This window comes from Triturus cristatus, chromosome 8, assembly GCF_964204655.1.
Source record: "Triturus cristatus chromosome 8, aTriCri1.1, whole genome shotgun sequence".
Lineage (NCBI taxonomy): Eukaryota > Metazoa > Chordata > Amphibia > Caudata > Salamandridae > Triturus > Triturus cristatus.
Window position 1 is genome coordinate 1,252,516,290 of NC_140591.1, and position 6,000 is coordinate 1,252,522,289.

The window sequence follows — 6,000 nt, forward strand, 5'->3', positions numbered from 1 at the left end:
GTATCCAAACTACTCTGTCTGTCCCCACTTAGCACTTGGGCTAGAGCTCCTAGATCCTCAGGTGGTGCAAGCACTGAAAACCTGTTACTCAGAGGGATTGTTGGAATACCCCAGAATCACCTCTTGACTCACACATTTCTAACAAACCACCAGCACTGTTTGCACCCTTTTTCGTGTTAATTACGGTATCCTCTAAATTGGCACTGTTACCAAGTGTATCTGATGCGTGTTGTTCTATACTGGGGATTGAACCACCTGTGCCATCTTTCTGCATACTCAGGAGTACTCGGAACAAACATTTGAGTGAGGGGGTAATTTTTACTTTTTAAGGTAAAATGACAGTTTATTGTTTGTTTTTGCCCTCATTAATTTTCCCTACTGAAGGCTTTCCTAATCCCCTGCTTTGGAGACTCCCTCCTTGTCGCCCCCATTTCACCTCTACGATAATTTTCACTCCTTGTGACGATTCTAGCAATGAGTCTGTGAGATAGGAAGGAGATTTGCCTTACCTCCAGTGTTCCTGGTCCTCAATGTGTACCTGGAGGGTTCCTCACCTTCCTTAGTATCACCTGTCTCCATATGCAGGTGCTGCCCCCCTCTCCTGCACAGCTCTCCCCACTTCCGATCTCCTACTGCTCTGCTCAGGTCTCCCTCCTTGTTTCTCGCTTCCACAGCGTACTGCTGGAAAGCTCGACTTGTTCTACCTCAGCCACCCAATCTGATTCCGGCCTTCCAGGCTCGCCGGAGCTTCCCGGCGGCCTCACTCCAGCGCGTCCCTGGGGAACCGCAAATCAACCTCCGATTTCCATCAGGCTCGTGAAAGCCGCGTTTCAGGATCATTCCGGGATCCAGGGATTCAGTAAGTTTTTTAAGAGCTGATTTTGCGCGATTTCGACCGTGTAATTGCCGTTCTCCGCTAACGCTCACACGCAATGGCGCCCGCGAGCGTCTAGCTAGCAGCCGTCATATTCCCCCAAAATTATCTTTCCTTTGAAAAGTCACTGCTCCACTCTATGCTACTCCACACTGCTATTTCACTTTCCTGTATGCTATTGTAGTGCATGCCACTCCACTCTATGCCACTTCCTCCTACACCACTCCACTGTATGTTATTCCACTGTACCCACTCCTGTGAACACCACTTCACTTTACGCCACTCCACTCTATGCCACTCCACACTATTCCATTGTATGTAATGCCACTCTATGCCACTCCACTCTATGGGTTTCACTCTATGCCACTCCACACTACTCCACTCTGCGCCACTCCACTCTATGCTTTTCGAGTGTACAACACTTCACTCAACTCCACTCCATGCCACTCCTCTGAACTCCACTCAACCACATTGTACTCCAGTCAATAACACTCTGTGCCCTTCCACTCTACCACACTATATTCTACTCTATAGCACTCCACTGTAGTACTCCTGTCAATGCGGGTCTACAGCATTCAATAACACTCTATGCACCTCCCTCTACACCACTTTACTATAGTCTACTCTGAGACACTATTCCACTCTACTCCACTATACTTCACTACTTTACTCTATGCCTCCCCACTGTACACTACTCTATGTCACTCAACTCTATGACAGTCTATGCCACTCCACTCTACCATACTGTACTGCAGTCCACTCTACTTCATGCCACTCCAGTGTGCAACACTGTAATCCATCCTGTGACACTCCCCTCTTTGACACTTTCCGACACTCTATAACATGCCTGCCCACTCCACTATATGGCACTTTACTCTACTGTATGCTACACCAGTTCACTCTACAGCATTCCAAGCCACTCTACTTTACAACATGCTACTCCACTCTACACAATGACACTCCACTGGGCTCTACATGCTATACTCTAGTTCAAGACACTATACCCAACTCTATGGCACTGTTCAACACTTCAATCTACACCTCTTCACTTTACCAGACTCTGCTTCACTCTATGCAACTTCACTCCACAAGACTCTATACACTGTGTGCCACAATACCACCCTGTACTCCTTTCTATGCCCCTACACAACACTGTACAACCCTCTACTCTACTCTATTACCCTAACACACCACTGTGCAACACTCTACTCTATCACACTTTCCAACACTCTATGACACCCCATTCTACTTTACAAGACACCACTCCAATTTATGACAGTTTACTTAATTCTACACTACTCCTCCCCTTCCCACTGCACTGCACTCTTCCCCACTCTATGATACTACTATCTACGACATTCAACCGTACGATACTATCCTCCACTTTCCTGTATGACACTTCACTTAATGACTGTACACTCAACAACACTAGAGTCAACGATTTGAAACACATTTTTATTTAAGAAAAATATTAAAATTCAATTTAAAAACTGCTAAACCTTAGAGATAGTTAGGAAAACCTTATTTATTGTGTCTATGTAAACCAAAACTAAAGTACATTAACATTAGAAATACTCATACCATATACTTATAATGTATACAACACCTTTAAATTACTATAACTGTATTTATTCTTTCTATACATACCAAACTTAAACTACACAAACATTAGAAATTCAAAGGCTATACTTCCTTCATTTGTAATTTCTGCAACACCTGACATAATTATAACTCATGTACCTCCATACATAGGGCCTTATTACGATGAGTTTTGGAAAGTCTTCAACCTCAGATTGGAGGCTTTCTGAGCCTCATCGTCAGTTTCTTTTCCGACTGCCTAATAACAATCTAGGCAGCTGAAAGTGAAACCGGATGATCATTCCAGCTGGACACCACCATAGAGATTACAACGCTCGGTTTCTGACAGGCTTTCCATGCCCCCTTCTCCTTACGGTCTCTGTATGGGGCCAAGGGGGCACCTGTGGTGCACCCCTGTTAATTCCTGCACCGTGTGGTAGGTACCTTGAAGTGCCTGTCTGCGACTCAGGGATTAGCACAATCTCCCATTTCTCTATGGGAGCTTGTACTCTGGCTAGAGAAATGGGAGAATGCGCCCGCACCATGTGCAGTCGCATTGTAATTGCGGTGTCGGGACCGCGGACTGGAGGTCGGTTGGTCCAGAGACCACAACGGTGTCAGTTGGAGGCAACTCTGACTGACATTGCAATCGAGCCTATAGTGTATTGAACTTGGTAGCCACACTACATTAAGCATAATACATGCCTTCTTAATGCACGACTTATGCCCTTTCATAATACAACACTTTAAACATCTAAAATTATAGCTTTCATAACATCACTTATGACATCGGAAATCACATAATTTGTCAGAGTACAGTGCATAGTAAAGTGGTGAATTATAGTTATGTAGTGTGGCTACAGAGTTTACCAGTTATAGTTATCTCAAGAAACTCTAAGCTGTGCCCTAAAGTAACCATAACTGGCACCCCGAAATGCACAGTGTTGTTATCAATGAGGTAATTTCAGATGTTGCAGTGATGCTATCAAAGATGTCACTGAACATGTCATGAGTGATGTAATATGGGAGGAAATTAGCAGTGCATCACAAAGGCCAGAGTAATAATTACTTTAGGGTAGGAGTTATAGTTACTAGAGATAACTATAAATGGTGAATTTCAGTTGTTTGAAGCATTACGTTAGGGCTGAAATATTGACCTAACTATGAAGTCACTTTAACCTTTGTTTTCCAGTGAATTTCTAGGCTTTTTTTTAACATAAAGGAATATCTCATTACCATACATAAAGCCAACCCCCGCCTGCAGCCAGGCTTTGCTTCCAACCTGTATTGGCAGTCAGCTCCTTGTCAGGCAAGGCGGTCATTTGGCCCCCCTCCCCAAGATACTATTGGCTCCCAAATACCTCATCGCTTGAGGCCTTGTGTTTTTTAAACTGTGATAGGATGCATGTGGCCCCCTCCCAGAGCCTCTAGGCTCCCCAGGGATCCCATCCCCAAGACACTATTGGCCCCTGGGACAACATGCTGAGGGGCCTTTTTAAAAAAAAGGAAAGGGGGATGCAGCCCACCTACCGAAGCCACTATTGGACCGAGACTTAAAAGGCCCTGGGGATCCCATCGCCTGTGGCCTAAAACATTTATTTACAGGAGAGGGTGCATGACCCTCCTCCTCAGGCAAGAGGAGCAAGACACAATAGGATCACATAACTCACCCTTCAATAAAAGGGCAGAACGATCCTCAGTACAAATTAGAAAAATGGTCAACCCAGTCAGATGTAGTAGGAAGGAGGGATGCAGACCCATCACTTACTCATGTGACCAAGGACCAAAACCTAGAGGAGTCCTCTGTGGAACAAGCAGCTTTTTGCTCTTGCCACCTTCTATCAGCTCATTCTCTTTTGCCCTGGCCTTGGTCCATTTTAGAGCTTCCTCACCGAGGAAACCCGGGTCATCACCCTAATTTTTATTGCATCAGACAGTCCCATATGCACTTGTCTGCACTCCTTCTTAAACCACGTTTTAGGTCTAAGAACACACCTATGTGTAGCAGATACTGGAATAATAAAATAAGATAACATTTTCTAAACAAGTGATTATGTAAATCAGTGAGTGATCCTAAATCCTTTTCTCCAACGGATCTGTCATTCAACTCACCTAGACAAAGTTGTAAGTCATGGCTGAAAGCAGAGTATTGGGGCAGTCAGCTAACTGGCACAATTTGAGCCGCCTAATATTGTCAGTAGGCGTATGTCCCTGGTGCAAGCTTGAAGTTGGGAAACATTCGACAATTTGGTGCAAAAATCTGACATAGTAAGACACGGCGCATTGTGATCACTCTCCATTCTCAAGATGCCAAAGTCTCAAATCGATTAGTATATAATTAATGTGACTCAAGTGAAATAATTCCCCCGGCATCCTGCTCAGAGGTGAAAAAACAGCGTTTTGGTCCGCCTGCAATGACTGCACCTCAAGTTGTTGCACTACTGGGCGGCGGCTCACTTGTCACACCCCAGACAGATGACTTGCTTTGAGTCATCTCTTCTTATCAGGTGTGGAGAGATCCCAAGTGCATGAGTACAGTGTTTGTGCTATTGGGATTAGGTCTCAATAATTGACGCCGATGATAGGGTCATGGGGAAAGACTATCATTGAGTGGGTCTACCGCTATCCTTTAACGCTATCCCCAATTTTCACTTAACCAATGGTACAGACTGTTAATTTGAGTTGCTATTATTCCATCACAGTGCTAATGGTAGCTCCCTGTTGGCGAGCTGGCCCAGGAATTAGAATTTGGCATTTATATTGTTCTTTTCAGGTTAGTCACAATGTGTGCTCCCCCTTTCTTTTACTGTAGTATGTGACCTGATGTGGGGGAGAAGGGGTTGGGGGGGTGATGATGGTAAAGTTGTTGTTGGTCAAAAGACATCTTCTGGAGTGAATTAATGTTTGATAGCGCTACTAAACAGGGCTAATCAATGTTGATACTGACCTGGAATGTCCCCGGGTTAGCATGTTATGCTAAGCTATATTGAGTGTATCAATATCTCCACAGGTGCAAAATTGACATTGCGCTACTCCAGGAGACACATCTCACCTCACATACACTTGAGTCTATCTGCAGGGGTTGGAGGGGAACACTGATAGGAACCACACACTCTAGCTTTGCCAGGGGAGCATTGATCTGGATCGCCTCCTGGACACCCATAGAGGTTCTGCATACACAAATCGACTCTGAGAGCCAATATGTTATACTGGAAGGGCTGTTTGATGGCCTCCGTCTCTTATTAGTGTCACTTTATGCCCTGAATGCCAACCAGGATTCCTTTTTGGGCTCCCTAACCCCAGCACTGCTGCAGGATGTACTGGCCCAAAATTATTGGGGGGATTATAACTGTATCCCTGATCTTGATAGACACTGTTGCCAACCTACTGCTGGGTTCACAGACCGTGTCTTTAGCAATACATTTGCAGAAATGGTCCACCAATGTGCAGGTGCAAGATGCTTGGCGAGGCCTGCACCCAGACGCTAGGTAATATTCACCCTCTCAGACCACTGTCCATTATAGTTACAACTGACCTGGGGAGAAGTA